The sequence below is a fragment of the Ambystoma mexicanum genome, chromosome 8 (genome assembly GCF_040938575.1).
Source record: "Ambystoma mexicanum isolate Mex_15411 chromosome 8, UKY_AmexF1_1, whole genome shotgun sequence".
In the NCBI taxonomy this organism is placed as follows: domain Eukaryota; kingdom Metazoa; phylum Chordata; class Amphibia; order Caudata; family Ambystomatidae; genus Ambystoma; species Ambystoma mexicanum.
Window position 1 is genome coordinate 653,547,126 of NC_090929.1, and position 19,058 is coordinate 653,566,183.

The 19,058-nt window shown below is 47.8% G+C and overlaps 1 protein-coding gene across 7 annotated transcripts in view; it reads right to left on the reverse strand.

Moving 5' to 3' along the window:
• The window catches only part of PER3 (period circadian regulator 3), a 494,927-nt gene that overhangs the window by 46,345 nt on the left and 429,524 nt on the right, over positions 1-19,058 (reverse strand). The gene's annotated exons all lie outside the window — the stretch shown is intronic.

A 19,058-nucleotide genomic window follows, 5' to 3' on the forward strand; every position in this document is an offset into this window, starting at 1 on the left:
GTTGAAAAATGCCTCACTATCCTAATTTACGAGGTATTTCCCTACATCAACCAAAACAAATGGGTCTGTCCTGTGTCTGAATACCTATTCAGGCCCTCGCACTCTAAAACTAACTGTAAGGTGTAAAGGGTATTCTCAAAGTGCACAAATGTTCAAAACCAACACAAAAGTTAAAATCAAACAAAAAGGTTTCCAATGGACAGTATTCACAGTCCCAGGGAATGGCTTCCTCCCCAGATTCCTTGTAGTATTGTGACAATGTTTGAAAATAAAGAATGGACAAGTTCTTTACAACCCAAGATGATCTCTCCTCCCTCTTGGCACATTCACAGTTTTTGGGGGAATTGGCTACCTTCCCCAAGTTTTCTCTAAACCTTTAATATGCTGCAAATCCTAAGGGGACGATTCCTCCTAATGACTCTCCTTCCACTGTATCATCATTTACATTCGAGTTCCAAACTTGCAGGCCAGCTGGTCTCTTCCTTACCAGGCCTTTCTTAGACATATGCAATAGTTCACAATATCAAGCTCATGGGTCTTTCTTGAGATTCTTCTTTCCACATTTATTACACACAACAGTTGACACTCTTGAGGGCATGTACTTTACTTGAGATTCTCTTTTATTACTTCTCTTCATCTGGGATATTCCCCTGGCAGGACTTTATTGTCTAAACACGTAACTTCACCTGGTATACTCTGCTTTAAGGAATTTATTACGCAAACACTTTCCTTTTTTATCCAAGAAATAATATTAGCCCATTGCTGGCTCATTAAACAGTTCTTTGCAATATTTACCTCCCTCTTCACAAAAGGGTCTTTTGCGTCTTGTTCACAAACATTCACTTTCACGTTGCCTTCTCCATTAAGATAACGGTTCAACAACCCATTCATAGCTTCCCTTGGTGTTTCTTGCTTAATTTTCATGAAGCGGCACAATCTGCTAGGCAATTCGGTAACCCATATACCTTAACTGGGTTTACCGGTTGCACATGGTGTCCCCTCTCTTCGTTTGCATTCACTCTGTTATTTTCATAGGGCAGCATATGTATGCAGGCAACCCGGTAACCCATTTGTTTTCTCTGGGCTTACCGGTTACCTCTCGCATTCCTTCGTTTTCGTCTTTTCCACTTGTTGGCTCGGCATGCATCCCGTTAGCCGCTGCACTCTTGCTGTGCCCCTTTCTATAGTGCGTGGTTCCCGCCGCTCTGCCTTCTTGAGCGGTGAATCACCTGCACCGCAGTTTCTCTTTGCAATGTTTGGGCTTGCCTCTTCAACGTCTGCTATGGTGTGTTTCTGCTCAGCATGGTCCTCAGCGTGGTTGCAGGTCACAGTGTAGCCCGGCATCTGCAGCTTTCTCCTCTCCTTTTCCTTGTCAGCTGTAGTGGTCACAGATTTAAAGATCCCGGCCTGATTACATATTCTCCAAAAGACTAGATTGTTGTGTTGGATGCCCGGTTTTAGTTCTCTTCATTACTCTGTTCTTTCTCATCCCAGTTGTTACTGCTTGAAAAGCTGTTGAAGAGGTTGATACTGGATTCCATTGGGAGCGATCATTATTGCTCTCTGCTTCTTCCTCATCCCAGTTGCCAGTATACTGTTCTTTGAGGTATGTTGGGGAATATTAAGAGTAGATCTAACAAGAGGTTGAGGAATATTGAGAGTAGATCTAACAAGAGGTGTGACAATATGGCATGAAGAATCCCTGGAAGTGAATGGAGGGCATGTGACTTAACCCAATGATTTCATCTGATCTCCCTGAGGGTCACCTCCCCCATGTGGTCCTTCCTCATAGAGTCGTGACCAGGGTCAGGATCAGGTAGCGGCTGCCGTCCCCTGGCCACATAGGGAGAGGCTATCCCAGGGAAAGCAGTGATGACATCATCAGATTCATCACAGTAGGCAATGTGGTTTATTTTTAAGTTTAATCATCTTCATTTAAATGAATAATTATAACATTACAGACCCTTGCTAGATGGACAATAACAGTGATCGCTTTATATTAGTACATTATATTTGGCATCATACAGTCTTTTTTACAGTAACCCATAATGCAGTCTCTCGTTGCGTATGTTCCAAAATCAAATCAAGAAATTCATGGAATATGATGAATCAAAAGGCATTACGACTAGCATTAAAACACATTCAAATGTCCTACAGGGATGCCGTCTCACTGGCCAACAGTGTTTAGATCAGCTCACATGATTCCCCAAAGGATCTATAATGCTATTCATAAAATAGTTCATACCTCTTACATCTGAGGAGAGAGCACAGAACTGTCTCAAACTGAAACAATAATCAGAATCAAAGCAACCAACCGACCTGAGGACCCTAAATTGGTTAAAGAAAACAGATACAATTATATGAGTGAGTCTGCCAAAAAATAATGTCCAAAATAGGGTAGTTAACCTTAAATAGACCTAGAAACTGGTCTAAGCCTCCTGTAAGGGACAAAGGCCCTTAATAAAAACCAGAGGAGGGAAGAAAGAGAAGCTGGGGGAGGGTGGAGCAGGGAACAATCTGCTTGCACAAGTTATATTAGACCAGGTGTCATATCAGTCATATCATCTCACTGTATAAGGGATGTTCCCGGGTGTGGTTGATCTAAGGGGGTATGCAAGGGGATCATTTCAGGGTATTTTCAGCCAACAAAGGGTTTATCTTACTTTATTATTTTAATTGAATTTCTGTTTGGCACTGTCCCTACCAGAGTGTCTCAGAGCGCCTTAGATGGTTCAAAGTTTGAAAAGGTGGGAGTTGAAAAGAGAAGTTACAAAATGTTTTCAGGAAAGGATAGGAAGATTAAGATAGACAAGTGATAGCAGTGGAGGAGGAGGGCAGGGTTATGTGTGGGGAAACATGTATGTTTGAGGCTTGTGAGAAATCCGGACAATTCATCAATTATCCCCAGAAGGGAGCCACCCCCCATTTGAAGCTAGGGAGGTGAGCCCGCTACGCAAGATCTTCCCTATGGGACTTGGCAAATGGGACCTCACTGGGAGCGACTCCCCTCTTGTGGACAAGGACTCCCATTCCAGAATGGAACTCCCCGTCCAAACCACCTTGTCTGCTTATGAAAATGGAAAAGTCTTGCATATCTCCTGCATTTTTACAAAGATTCTTCTTTACCTCTCTTAGCTGCAGGCAATGCTGAACACAACCTGAATGCCATGGTCAACAAAGCACACAGTTCAAATTGTGTCAGTGACATTTATAAGAAGAGGACCGATTGGAAGGCAAAAGGAGACTCCTACGGAGGCAGTGGGACTGCTACACATAGGCGTGCCTCTGCAGTATTGACGGCCTGGAGGGGCGGAGCCATGCCGGGCCGTGGAGCCAACAGACGCAAGGAGGGTGAGCGAAACGCTAACCAAATTCTTATGGGTTGGCATTCTATCCAACCTAGAAGCGCAGGTTGGAAACGAGAGCTGAGATGGAAAGATACCTGTCTTATGTGGTGGCACGACCAAGCAGGATCTGTGGTGGCCCAGGAGAACTGTAACAGATGCTGAGACCAGACTGTATGAGGGAGCCTGAATCCCCGAGTTCTGTGCACATCGGACCATGGCTAAGAGAGATACGTACCCACGGGGAACGCAGAAAAGGTTTCAGGAGCCTGAGAAACCTGATGGAAGACATACCGGTACAAGGTATGAATATTGCGAATAAGAGATGGGGAACATATCCTGGTTATGAGAGCCTGAGAAATCCAAGTGTGAAAATACCCTATAAAAGAGGGAGTGAGAATAATACAAACGTTATGAGAAATCGCTGTGAATCTATTCAGGTTACGGGAGCCTGTGAAACCAGAGTATGCAGCTAACACATGAAAGGGGGCAGGAAGGAGGGTTAATTAAGGCTAAGAAAGCCAAAAAGATTGTAAAACTGAATGACCAGGGCAGACTACCACCCTATTCAAAATAAAGTGTGTGAAAGAAAAAAGCTGTCTGAGTACTATATGAATTTGGGGAGTGCAAGCACCTTGGAGGAGGAAAGAACAGAAAAGTTTTTTGTTTGTGTGTTTTCAAGCAATCCTGAATAAATGGAATTGTTTGAATCAAGAAACAGTTTACTTCATCAAAAGGAGAGACTGCAAAACTTAATTTGGTATCAAGGCTGGAAAGAATAGCCTGCTATGGAAAAGGAAAGTTGGAAGATTGAAAACAAGTAAGGTATAAACTGGGCCAGGCGTAAGCCTTGCTGAGGCTAGTGTACAAAACCTCTGCTTTTCCTTCTTTATGTTAGGTGTTTTTTTTACAGTGATAGGGCCAGTTAGCTGGACAGACGTCGGACTAAAGAGTTTTCATTTGGACTTTACCATCCACCCTTAGTTTTGTTTTGTCTGGTAGGGAACTTCCCTCATGGAAATAGGGCAAGTGAGGCGTTTGATTCCTTTTCTTTCAATAAAACCCTTGAAAAATGACTCACAATCATCTGAGTCCTCCTTTTCACTCACAACAGGCTCTTTCTGAAAGGGGTGATGGTGGATGCAGTGCGTGCGTGAAGGTGTAGGGTTTTCCATTCCCTGGGTGCCCATTGGGTAAATGCTTGTTTTTGTGTACATCTCAGTTTGCAGAGTGGAATGTGTAGAAGGTGTTGGCTGGCGTGTCCGGTGTTTGGGTGGGTGATGGGTGTGAGTTTGTCATTGAAGGTAAGATGGAGTTTTGAAGTTGATGGCTTTTATATAATGCAGAGTCCTTGGAAGGCAGTTCTCTGGGGAATGGGCTACCAGTGGAGCTTGGCATGAGCAGGGGTTTATGTAGGTGGAGGATGAGTCTGGCTGCTGAGATTTCTATGACTTGCAGGGGTAAAAGGGTGTTGTTGGGGAGTCCAGTGAGGAGCATTTCCATAGTCCGGCTTAGAGAGAACAGTGTTTGGACTACGTTTTGGAAATTGTCAGGAGGAAGGATATGTCTGATTTTGATTAGGAGGGGGAGTCGTAGATTGCATGCTTTGGTGGCAGCGACTATGTGGTATTTGAAAGAAAGGTGGAGCTCGATCGTGAAGCCAATGGATTTTACAGGTGTGAGAGGGATATGTGTGGGTTGTCCGGAGCAAATTCTTGGATTCACAGTGTGAGGTTGGGTTTGGGCCGTGGGAGGCAGATGAGGAGATATTCTGTTTTGGAAGGGTTGAGTTTGAGGAAATGGGTTGCCATCCAGTTGGTGATGATGGAGGGACAGGTTTTGAGGGTATGGAGTTGTGAAGGGGATGACATTTGGAAGTATATTTTTGTGTCGTCTGCATATTGGTGCAAATATATGTTGTGTTTGCTAAGGATCTGTCTAAGGGATTGAACATACAGGTTGAAGAGGAGGGCAGATGTGGAGGAGCCTTGTGGGACTCCATACTTGACAGGGGTGTGGTCTGATCGATAAGGGGGTATGGAGAAAAAGTGTGCACTGTAAGCGAGAAAGAAGTGAACCAGTCAAGTACGGTGCCATGGAGATTCATCCTGTGGGCTAGGATGTCTAGTAGAATAGTGTGGTCAATGGTGTCGAATGCTGCATAGAGGTCGAGGAGCGAGAGTAGGAGTAGTAGTGCTGTGAGATCTTTGTTTGTGATGATGTGGAGGTCATCGAGGATGTGAAGAGTTCAGGTCTCAATGCTGTGTTCTGGTCGAAAGCCAGACTGAAAGGGATTGAGTAGGTTGTTTGTGGTGATGTGTTGTTGAAGTTACACAGCTTTCCATGATTCTGGAGAGGTATGGTAGGATAGTAATGGGGCGGTAGTTTTCAGGGAGCATGGGGGTTAAGAGATGGGGTGAGGTTTGTCCTGTTTTGAGTGCAGTGCGGATAGTACCCTGTGAGAGACAAATTGATGATGTGGAGCCAGTGGGGAACTGGGCTGGTAATGAAATTGAATGCATCTTGAGGTGGGCATGCATCATCCGAGAAGTGTGCAGATTTTCTTTTTTTTACTGTATTGTGATATTGGTTTTAATTTGGCAGTGAGTGATGAGGGTGTCAGTGTCGATGGGGTGGAAGGTGTTCCATGTGTTGCAATGTTTGGGAGGGGGTTTGAGTGGCAGAGCTGAGGGGACTGCTGTCCTGATGTTTGGTATTTTGCAGTTGAAGTAGTTCATGAGGGAGTTACATAACCAGTTGTTTATGGAAGTGGATGGTGGCTTAGAGAGGGGCTTGACGATGTTGAATAGTTGCTGGGTATGATTTGTGTCGGATTGGAGTTCTTGCAGGCTATGGGTGGCCTTGACATTGCATATTCTGTATTTGTAGGTTATGGGTGGCCTTGGCATTGCTGTTCTGTATTTGTTGTAGCAGTGTCTGAGGGGTGTCTTGTTTGAGGGGCATGGTTCTTTTGCCAGGCTCCTTCTAGGCGTCTGACTTCCTGCTTGATAGAGAGGAGGGAACTGTTGAACCACGGTTTGCGGTGGTTGTAGATTTTTATTTTTATTTGAGGGATGCCATTTTGTTGACTGCCTGTATGATGATGGTGTTATATTAATGGAGCAGAAAGGAGGGATGTGCCTGTGGGGAGGGTGAGTGGTATGAAAATGCTATGGCTATGTGTGTAATGTGTTTGGCTTATCTGGCTGGGGATGTGTGGCAGGTGGTTCCATTTTGTGTGGTTGTGTGAGGATGGAGGGGATAGATAGCAAAGTGGTCAGAACATGATACCCAGATTCAATTATCCACAGAGACATGACTTTTGATTGCGATCAAAATGTCCAGGGTATTGCCAGCAATGTGTATATGATAGGTGGTGAGTTGCCTGTGGTCATAACGGGTGAGTGGAGTGAGGGTATTCTTTAGAATGGGATTGGTGTCTGGAAGGGAATCTACGAGGGTTGAAGTCGTCAAGGTAGATGTTGCAGGGAGAGATGTGGTTGTTAATAGGGTAGTCAGTAAAGTCAGTGTGGAAGTTGGAACTGTTTGTAGAAGGATGATAAATGAGGAGGCGAAAGGTGTGGAGTGAACTTTAGGGGCCTGAAACATCTTGCAGGGCACAGTCTAAAAATAATTATTTAATCATTGGGGCTCATACTCACATGTATCTATGGTAACTCGTGGGTAAGCTAAATCTGATTCCACCATACATTTGAGCAGTGCTACCAATGTAACAGGATAGAGAAGAAGGCTTCAGCTATCACATTATCTAAAAGCATATTGCTGTGGGAATTCCGGAGTTGGTGTCACAGAAATAGTCTTTTTAATAAAGCTGCACTGTGATTGGGCGAGCAAGATGCAGTAATTTCTTCATTAAATCAAAGTCCCAATGTAATCCTACCGGTAAAGATGCAAGGCCTACAGGCAGAGCACCCGCCCCATATTGTAAGAGTGGAAAGAAGGCCACAGAGAGAATGTGGGGACCCAAAAGATGCAGTCTAGTCACAGAAGATGCGTTGCAACAGCACTGACTGTGAAACAGCAGAATGCCGTTCAGAATCAACATCAGTCATGGTTCAGCACCGAAGGAACCACTGTACTTCAGCAGAAGATGCCAAGGCTGGAAGAAAGCAACCAAGTCCCAGATTTAACTCAGTAGGTCTCAAGTTTGATACTTTGTAGATGTGTGTCACAGTCAGATTGAACCAGACTTCAGAGTGATTTTCTGAATTAGCACCGGCAGAAGCTGCTGTTGCTCACAAGAAATGCAGGAACTTCAGCAAAGGACCCCCAGAGCTGAGGCAAACTAACATAGACCCCAGGTAATATCAGAGGACCCCAAAGATGGTCTATTGAGGATCTTGTTTAGGAACTGTTATGTGTTGACCTCAGTCAGGTAGGCATAGATCAAGGCACAGGGCAACGGCTGCAGGGCAGACAAATGGAGATCCTCATGACTGAAGAGCAGAACCAGGGCCCTGCTTGATAAGTACATCTGAAAAAACCAATTGGCCAGCAGCAGCAACAGTCATGACAGGCTTCTGAAGTAATATGAATGCTTCCTTCTCTGGGCCGGGCAACTCAGGCACAACAAGGATCTTTGGGGAAAGCACAAACACCAAACAGAGGGCATATACTCAACTCGCCCTGTTGAATCAAGGGAAGGGAGGGATGCAGGTGGCTTTCTCGACACTGCAAGAACAGAACTTTGCCATCAGAGTTCAAGGGTCAAGGAGATCCAGCAGCAGAGTTTCTTTAACCGTTATCAGGGGAATGATTCCTTTAGGTGGTCTGGGGAGAACTATCTAGCTTTTGGGGGACTACCAATTACAGACATATACCTGGAACAATCAAACTTTTGACACCCAGCCAATCAGTGTTGATCGCCACAGTGAAACAGTTCCAGGAAAACACAGGGAGGTGGAATCCTGAGGAGTTCAAAGCATCACATCCCCTGGACACACACAGTCGGAGCCCCTACACTAACACCCACACACAATGTTCAGGGTGGCAAGCATAGGTTGTAAACATTTACTTTCTTCTTAATACAAACCTCATCGATATAGTGCATGCAGCACAGACCTGCACCAAGGAAAACGTCAGCTCCTGACAATCACTCAGTGGTATGCAGGCCACCACTCTGCTTCTCATCACTTGATCTCCCAGCTTGTCCTGCCCGCATGTAAGATTGTGGACTGTTATAATTCCACTCACATCGTCTGCATGAAACGCCACACAGCACACCTAAACGGCCATCCATCAATCTTTGCAAACAATTCCTATTTCAAGGCGGGGCAACATTGCCAGTCTATGGCAATATAGCCATATACATTTTTACATATTTGAGTCACTCTGGAATCGTGTTCCTGTGCACAATCGAGGGTCCTGCCTGACAAATTAAGCTCCTGGCCCTACAACACTAAAGACACTTCCTATATCGTGGCTGGAAATCCTCTTGAGCACTCAGATTGGCTCCCAGGGGGTCATGTGACACACATGCTTCCTTTTTAGGGCGCCACCCCTGTGTGACTGTCGGCAGCATAGGACCAAATTTAGCTAACAGCAACTCCCTGCTTGAGTCTGGTAGGGCATGGGCCCGGGCCCCTGCTCACACCAGGGACATTGCAGTACTTGCCCTTTACCTGACTCTTCCTTCCACCCAGTGACTCTCCATTCACAGCAAAGCTGCTATCACCTCACAGTCCCCAGGACCATCTCTGTTGTGGGCCTGTTAACAATCATTTGGTGGCATATAGCCCCATTCCAGCCCAATTCAGAATGTACACCTGCTTCTTCAAAGCTAACCTTTTCACCCTTTATTTTCTGCTTACCCACCTACCATCTCCCTTTTGCGCTCCACCCTTCCTACACTCTCTTCACTTGCCAACTTCTTCTACCGTTCATTGTGCACTTTGACTTTGCTCCATTCCTCCTTGTACTCACTCTTCTCCTCCCCTTCTCTTGTATCTTTCAGTCACAAGTCGGTCTAACTTCTACCTCACTCTCTCCCCTCCCCATCTCCCTTGTCTCCCACTGCCCCTGCACCTCTTAATCCTGCTGTGCCCCTCCCCCAGGATCATCAATCTCATCTAGCTCCCTCACCTAATGCACAACACCTGGTCCTTCCCCCACCTCCTGCCACTCTTGCGCTTTGCCTCTGAAATGCACAATCGCTCTTCACTTCAATAAGTCTTCCTACATCACTCACCACTTTGACTCTTTTGATCCTCAAATTTCATTGTTCCTATCACAGAAACTTGGACGTCCCTTGATGAATCTGCTACACTAGCTGCTTTAGACACAGACACTGCTAGCTTCTCCTACTATCCTGGTCCTTTGTGGATGCCTATAAAAAGGTCCTTAGCACTTCCCCCCCGTCTGACATTACTGCTTCCTCTTTTGAATATATCATTATTCAGCTCCTTCCTCTTACTCCTCTCACCGTTTGGGCTCTTTATCAACCTCCTGGTCCTCTTGTCTCCTTCTTTCCTCACCTGAACCTTCTCCTTGAGTCACTTCCTACCAACATCCCCAGTGTCGAAAAAGGGGAACGTTAACCTTTCCAAGTCCTCCGCAGCCACCTGCCTTTAACTTTGTATTTGTATTTATTACATTTATAGAGCGCTTTACTCCAAAGCGCTTAACATTACAACAACAGAATACATTAGAAAAAATTGGAAGCATAAATGCAAAACATGAGACAAACCATCAATAACAACTTGAAGAACAATTTACCACAGACTGTGGAAGAGAGGCAGAGCAGAAGAAGAGTGGGAGGGAAGTGATGAGGTTAACATGACAGGGGATGAAGAAGATAAGATTACAAGGAGGAGCGGAAGGAGGGGTAAGAGGAAATGGAGTGGATAGAGAGAGGTAGAGACTTCTAGTGTAGGGGGGTAAGGAGCTGAAAGGATCGGAAACGAAAAGGGGCACAAGGAGACGCGGGAACAGTGAGTAGGAAGAGATCAGCGTATCTGAGGGGACGGGAGGGAGTGTAGAACGAGAGGAGAGAGGGAAGGTAAGGGGGGTGAGATCATGAAGAGATTTAAAGACGAGACAGAGGAAGTTAAATTTAAGTTGAGAATGAAAAGGAAGCCAGTCAAGATAAGAGAGCGAAGAGGTAATGGAATCGTGAAGCGAGAGAAGACAAAGAGTACGGATATCAGAGTAATAGAGGGATTTGAGGGGAGCAAGATGAGAGGCAGGGAGGCCAAAGAGGAGAGTAGATCAATAGAAAAGACGAGAGAAGATGAGGGAAGAGATTAAGATTTTGGTAGCATGGAAGGTAAGGGAGGAAACAGATTTTACGAACATTAAATAGGTGATGGCGACAGGTGCGGGAGGTAAGAGAAATATGGTGGGTAAAGGAGAAGGAGGAGTCGAAATGGAATCGAGCATGGGCAGAGATGGGGAGATTAGAAGGGGGAAAGAGAATGAAAGGAGGGGGAGACGGAGGGGGAAGCGTGTCAGAGGGAAAGAATAAGACTTCAGTCTTATCAGTGTTGAGGGAGAGAAAGTGGGAAGACATCCAGTTTTTAATTGCTGTGAGGCAGCAGGAAGAAAGATTGAGGTGAATATCAGGAGTGAAAGACGAGAAAGAGAGAAAGAGCTAGGTGTCATCAGCATAGAAATGGTGAAAGATACCGAAGGAAGAGATAATAGGGGTAAGAAGGGAAGTGTACAGTGAGAAAAGGAAAGGGCCAAGTACAGAGCCTTGGGGGACACCGAAGTCCAAGGGGAGAGTAGGGGAGGTTCGACCGCCCCAAGAGACAGCGAAAGAACGGTTGGAGAGGTAGGAGGAGAACCAGTTAAGAACAGGGCCTTTGAGACCAAAGGAAGAAAGAGCATTGAGGAGTAAGGGGTGATCGACGGTATCGAAGGCAGCAGAGAGATCAAGAAGTACGAGGACAGAGGATTGCTTAGAGTAGCGAGCGGAAAGGAGGGAATTGAGAACAGATGTGAGGACAGTTTCTGTGGAGTGTTTTGGGCGAAAACCAGATTGAGAAGGGGGAAGAAGAGAGAGATTGGATACAAAAGCAGAGAGTTGAGAGTAGACTAAGCGTTCGAGGAGCTTAGAAAGGAATGGAAGAAGAGAGATTGGACGAAAGTTGGAGTCAAGGAGGGGGTTAGCAGAGGGCTTTTTCAGAATAGGGATGATAGTACCGTGTTTGAAGGAGGAAGGGAAGGTAGCTGAGGAGAGACAGATGTTGACGAAACAGGTGAGGTAAGGAATGAGAAGAGGATAGATTTTAGGGATCAGGCGGGTGGGAAGGGGATGAGAAGGGGCAGCAGTAGGGTGAGCTTTAGACAGGAGGATGGAGACATCAGATGTAGTAACAGGGGAGAAGTTAGACATGTAAGTGGAAGGGGTAGTGAGAGAAGGTGGAGGAGCACTCCCTCATGTTCCTCCATGACCAGACCACCAAATCTTATGGGCACTCTTGAACTGCTCTTTCTATTTGGCACCCCTCCTCTGACATCTCCATTGGCCCTCTTATTCGAATCACTTAATTGTTCCCTTTACCATCTCAGTCCCTCCACCTCCTACTCCTCCCGTCTTCAATGACAAAGAGGAAATTCAAGGCCGAATCTCTTGCCTCTTACCTTGTTGAAGTGGGGACCTCTCTCCTGTATCTCCCCCTTATTCATGCTTCTTCCATTGACTGTGCTTTACCTGACTTTCACAATGCCCTTATGACTCCCTTTGTTGACCAACTCTATTCTGCTCCCACATTCACACTGTCCTGTCCCCATCCTCAGCTCTGGATCACTTCTGAGATTCAGATCGTAAGAATAAACATAGATCGTAGCCTACTATGTTGGTATAAATCACTCACACCCCGCCTATGCCTAGCCTACAAAACTGCCCCTGCTGTCTCACCACTGTACTAGACTGCCAAAACATCCTACTTCACAAACATAGTCTTCTCCCTTTGCAATCACCGCCGCAAACGTTCATCTACCATCAAAGCTTTGTTCATACCTCCACAGCCAATATCCAATGTCTCCTTTTTCTGCTAATGACTTTGCTTACTACTTTTACCCTAAAAGCTATACAATTTGTGACTCTCCCAACCCTCTTCACTCTCCCAGAATTTGTTTTTTGAAATTCTGCCCTCACTTGAATTGTCTCGCAAGTCACCCTTCTCCCTGTCAGCATGCCACAAACTTAGTCCTTGAAGCTCTGCTCTTCACCATTTATACATGTGCCGTAAGAAGACTTACCTTGTTCTTTAGCTTTCATGATGACTTCTTTTCTGTCAGCATCAAACCTTTTTCTCCTTTCCTCCTTCAATCCGACCAACTATGAACCGATTACTAAATGTCTCACTGCAATCCATCACTGGATGGCTCTCTGCTTGCTCATGCTGCACTCTCAAAAATGGAAGTCCTCTTTCTCCCAGCTTTTTATGCCATCCCTCTGCTCGTATCTCCTTCCAGCTGATCTTCTTGCTCCCTCGCTCAAAGGTCAGAACTGTGACGTCTTCCTTGGTAGCGATCTCCAGCTGCAATCATTTATCAATTTGTATGTGTTTGATAGATTAATTGATCTGAATAAACATGTTGGGGTCATTACGAGGTTGGAGGTAATGGAAAAACGATGCTGGTAAAGGAATACCGGCATCGCATACCGCTCCGGACTATTCCGACATAAGACCCCACTATTAGAGGCACCGTTAATAACAGTGCCTCTAATAGCGGCATGGGCGCGGGCACGCAGCCCATAATGCCGGCAATACCGGCATGCCTTTAATGGGAGAGACTCACAAGTCAGGCGGAAAAGCAAATACCGGCATCAGGAAGGCGCTAATAGGGGATACCGGCATACCGGTAATACCGGCATCGTGAACCAACAGTAAAATGCTATGTGCAGTGTTCCCAACTGCCACAGGTGCACACAATCAGCACAGGTGGAGGCAATGAAGTCTGGGCCAGCACAAAAGGAGCACACCCACACACCACACCCGTTCCCACACCAAGATGATTCCAATAGTAGTAGCAATACTGTGGATGGAGGACATGCTTGCTTTGCTACACCAGCAACAACAACAGCAACAGCAGGCACCACAGAGGAGACGCAGGAGGAGAAGAAGGGTGAGACAGGCCCAGCATACCCCACCAGTACAGCCAGCGGTACCACGCAGGCAGCCCTCAATCCCTTGCATCAGAGTCAGTCCATTCAATCTAACCCCTGAGCAGATCCACACCCTGTACCGTCTGGACCGGGACACCATCACCACCATTGTGGACATGATACACAACGACATTGTCAGCCACTTTGAAATATACACTGCCATCCCCCCTCTATTGAAGGTAGTGTCGGTGCTCCACTTCCTTGCCACAGGCACCTACCAGCACACAGTGGGGCACGTGCATGTCATATCACAACCCTTATTTTCTCGCATTCTGAACCATGTGCTGGATGTCCTCCTCAAGCACACAAGGGACTACATCTCCCTGCCACGGACTCCCCAGGAGATTTTTGATACAAAAGGTGGCTTCCATGCCCTGGCAGGCATGCCAAATTGTATAGGTGCCCTCGACTGCACCCACGTGGAGTTGGTGGTCCCGCATGCCATGAAGGTGGTGTATGATATCCCGGATCAACTCATGATATGGTCCTGCGGAATGCCAGGCTACCACGCTACATGGTAAGTTGCATGACAGGCACATGGCACTGAAATGGGGGGAGAGATGCACACACCACCATGTGTCAATGTTGATGTGACAGCACAATGTGCACATCACTAAACACTGTGCCCCAAAGCATCCCAAACAGAACATGACACCCAAATCCCATAAGAATGAAGTAAGGCTGACACCTATCACAACATGACAAACAGTAAACCACCCCACATCCCACAACACGTGCACCACTCAGCAGCGGACCTCACCCTCCGTAACACCATCCAGCAACATGCAGTGAATATGCATTATGTTGCTGTCTCCAGCAAATCAGCACACAGGACAAGCATCCATGGGAGTTGTTAAGATGGATTTCTGAACTCTGTCCTGGTGGCGCAGAAGTTCAGAAGGCCAACCTAATTACTTGGAACAGGGTAACCTCTGGACAAGCCAGACCAATCAAGGTAGCGATCGCGGCGGTCAAGACTAGGTCTCAAGAGGGGTGAGGGTGACTGAAAGCTCGCAATGAGCACACAAAGCAAGAGCGCTTACAAACTACTCCAAACAGTTGTTATATCAAAAATAGATACACATTTATTTTAAGGCCTTTAAAACAATGACCGTAGCGAGAAAATCACAATATCACAATATTAAACCAACACATACCATATCAACACAATATATATACAAATACACAGTCGCAAGCGTTTAAAGCACGAAATATGTAGTCCACCTGAAAGGAAAGGAAAACAGGCAGTGCGATAATGTTTTAGACTCAGTTCGCCTTCAGAGGCACCTAACTAGATGGAAGTCCGAGCCCTGCGAAGAGTGGAGCCTTGTGCTCAAAGTACCTGCCACGCCGGTGCCAACGGGCAAAAGGGGAAGCTCTTCGGAGGAAGTCAGGCAGTTCGGGTTAGTGCACAGCAGAAGGAGAACAGGTTCCGCAACTCAAGCGCAGCCTCCACAGCGGGCAGAAGCAGAGCGCGAGTACGGCCAAAAGGGTGCTGTTTTTACACAGCAGGGAAAAGCAATGGGATACTGCAGGAGGGCGACCAGATCCTAGCTAAACTACTCACCGGTCCCCGAAGCAAGCAGACCCAGGCTTCTCCACGTTAGTTTCAGCAGCTGGCAGGTTCAGAAGGGCAGGGAATGCCTCGTAGTCGTGTAGAGCAAAAAGACCTCCCAATCGACGAAACCAGCACAGTTTGTTGCCGCAGCAGGACAACGGAGCGGCCGTGTGTATCCGAGCCAAATGTACACTCCTCCCTTCAGACTTGGGAACGCCAAGTGTACGAAGCGTGGGAGAGTGACCAGGACTCGAAATACAACACAACCTGGCGGCAGTTACAGAGCAGGACTCCCTTGTAAGCTGGTCAGTCAACTGGATGGCCCAGAGACACTTCCGAAGGCTTACTTGGCAGGAGATGATGAAGTCGCCGGGAATAGCTCTTCCTGCTATTCCAAAGGTCGAAGCACCAGTACAGGCCTTCTGGTTCGATCAAAGGAGGAAAGGGTTTCACAGGACGACAGCAGTGCAAAGGAGGATTCCTTCAGCGGGTCACCAGCGATTCCTCGGTCCAGCCTCTTGGTTGCAGGATACTTGGCTCCTGTATTCCTTCGTTCGTGAGAACTCAGGAGATCGACATGGTAGTGGTGTTTCCAGCTCCCTCTTATCCACGGTTCCCTTCGCGCCAAAACGGAGGGGAGCCAATGGGAGATCCGCTCATCAACACACATACCATACGTGGACCAATCACGGACCACGGTGGTCCCAGGCATTCACACCACCCTAGACTCTCTGGCACCCAGGATGTGTATTGGGACCAGACATCCCAGCCCACACCCTGGAGGCACACAAACGACATGTAGAAGCCCGCGAAAGCAACCACGTTTCGCGGGAAAGTACATGCCCAAATAAGGAAGGCCCCGGGTCGCCCGACCTGGGGAAGGTGACGGGAGCAAGACGGTCAGTGGACAAGACAAAGGAGCCTCGTGGTCTGGCCATTTTGGGAGCCAGGCCACCATTTTGGGTTCAGTGCGTAAAACGTGCTCAGAACGCCAAAAGGAGCTCAAAATAAACAAAACGATCGCTGCCACCATTCGAGTCCCTGAATGACTTGCACCGATCAAATACATTCCTAAAAGAGTATCTAGGGCCTGTAGAAGGCTAGAGACCCAAGAGAGCTGTAACTTAGCTTACAGTGCCCTCTTGTGTCATGTTGCACTAAAGCCGCAACACGATAAAAGAAACTACGGGAAACAGCGTTCCCCGGTACTGACTGTCTTAAGGGCATGTCAGTTTCCCCGTAAGAAAGGAGCGAAAGCCCAGAGAAGTGCGGCAGAAGGCTGTACTTCTCTGGCAAAGTCAAGAACAAGGTTAAAAACAATAGCAAAAAGTTTAGGGGTTGCCACATGGAAGGAAAATTACTTACAATTATGAAATCTTTCCTAACAGGAGTGCATTGAACAAAACGACCAAGGGAATCCACTGTCTGTCACAGGGCCGCCACAACCACAGGAATGCAGCATGTCACCATGGGAAAAATCAGCCCTGAATGCCTAACACTGCAGAGCCTACTGCCAACGCTCCCAGTCAGAAAATCATACAGAACACAACACATCACAAATTAGACACAAACACAGCTGTATGCGTACACAATGAATGAGCAACAAGACGGCAGTGCACACCGTGTATCATCTTGGAGATGCAACCCACACCATTAGTCCATGGCACATGACACATTGAGGGCCTAAAAATGGCATGTATACAACCAGGGACATGTGCATGTGACCAACGATAATCTGAAGGCATATGTGACTAGTAGAGCTGTACATCATGAATCGACTGACATATACCTTTTTTTGCCTCCCATGCAGGGGACAGTGGCTATCCCTTGAAGCCGTGGCTCCTCACGGCTGTCCGAAACCCACAGAACAGGCACGAGGAGGACTACAATCGTTCCCACACCCGTACCCGTGTGGTCATTGAGCAGACCTTTGGCCTGTTGAAGGCACGGTTTCGCTGCCTTAGCCGGTCAGGTGGGGCTCTCCTCTACAGGCATGAGACGGTGGCCAAGATCATCATGGCATGTGTCATGCTGCAAAACATGGATATCCGACGGAACATGCCCCTGCCCCCTGACATTGAAATACTACCACCTGGTGATGATGAAAGGGATGAAGAAGATGTTGCTGCACATCATCGCGGTGCCAATGCACAGGAGGGACGTGCTGTGCGTCAGGCAGTGATTGCACAATATTTCTGACACACATGGCTGCAGAGGGTGACATGATAGTTGGACAGAGGGCACTGGGTGTGGGAGTACATGTACACTATGCACTGTAATGAATAAATGGCACATGCGCAAGGATGAATGTCCAATCAAGTTATTTCTTTAACACAACGGGTGTATTGAAATGTCCAATGATGATGAAAGTGCACTAACCCTCCACCCCCTCCCCCTCCTCCCACAGCTCCCCCACACACCCTCACCCCCCTCCACCTCCCCCCACCCACAACTCCCCCACACACCCTCACCCCCTCCCCCTCCACCCACAACTCCCCAACACATGTCCAAACAAGTGTCTATTGCCTTCATCAAGCTGGCCAGTCTACTTCCCAACACTCCCAGCACCTGTGGCGTCATGTCCGGGCGGCGCAGGGTGCGCGCCGACCTGCGTAGTGGGCTAGTCTGTGTAGAGCTCGAGGACGATGGGGTGGCCACCTGCTCCATTTGGGGGGCCGGACGATCAGTCTCCATTTCATCAGCAATGCGGCTGAGGACCTGCCACAGGGCTGATACCTCCTCGCACAGTTTACTTGTGCTATCGGCAATGATCTTTCCAAGAGAGGCAGTGTTTTCGCGCCACTCCTGCCTTGCTTGGGCATTGTCAGTTACGAATTGTCGCACCAGGGCAGTTAGCTCCTCCTGCCGCTGCACCCCCGCCGGTACACCTGTGGAGGTGGAGGGTGCTTGGGTGTCATGCACATTTACTCTTGGGTCCCCTATGGGACTCATGACCCCTAGGTTGTACTCCCCTCCCCAGACTGCTCCGGGGTAGTGGCGTGGTCGGAGTCTACCGATGTGGGCTGGGGGGATGGTGCCGACTTGGTGTGTGAGGCAGGTCAGAGGTGTCGTCCTCCACGGGCACCCACGCCTCTTCCTGCGCCTCCTCCTCAGCAAGGGGTGCTGTAGCTGCCGCCTCCCCGACTGAACTGGACTACTGAGAGTGCAGCTTCAGCTGTGTCCTGTGCCAGTGTGACTGGAGTTGTGGATTCTGTGTCGACGGCCCTTGGCGGCACCAGTGCCGTGGCATCTGGAGGTGGTTTCCTCTGCGGTGCATGGCGAGGCTTGTGGTGGGCTTTTGAGGTTGAATGCCTGTTGCCCTAATCCCGGGCCCTCTTCCGGGGTGTGGTCGGCTGTGTGTGTGAGTCCCGGGCCTCGCTGTCATGGTCTGAGCCTGTGGGGGGTCGAAGAGAGGGACGGCATGAGTGATGGTTTGAGAAGCATCATGCATACATTTGTATTATTGTTCATCTACACAATAGAGGGTAATAGGCAGTTGAGTTTGGATGATCACGTTGCTTGCTATATGGGTGGGTAATGCAGGCATCCATTGGGGTCACTCATGTTGGGGCAGACGTATGCTATGTGACATGCATATTTGTTGTGGCCTGCATGCAGTGTGACTTATGCCATTAACATCTTAGTGTGTTTTGTGTAAGGTATGGCATTGCCTTGCTGCAGGCATCTGTGCTGCGTACAACTATGCTGTGAATGTGTGTGTATTGGGCCATGGCTTGCCTCTTTAGACAGACATATTGGTGGACTATCATCATACTCTGCATTACAGTGTTTTCTTAGGACACTCACCTCCTTCCGCCGATGAGGTGGTGCCACACTCCATGTCTCCCACGCCTTCAATGGCCTCTATGCCGCTCAGGCTTGCACATATGTCCTCCCACCGGGACAGCTTTATGGGAGAGCTTGCTCCTCAGCTAGTTGCTATGGCCTGGCTCCTGTTTGCCGAGAGGATGTTGCAGACTTGCAGGCACAAGTCATCCCAGCTCTTCCTGCAGTCCTTGGT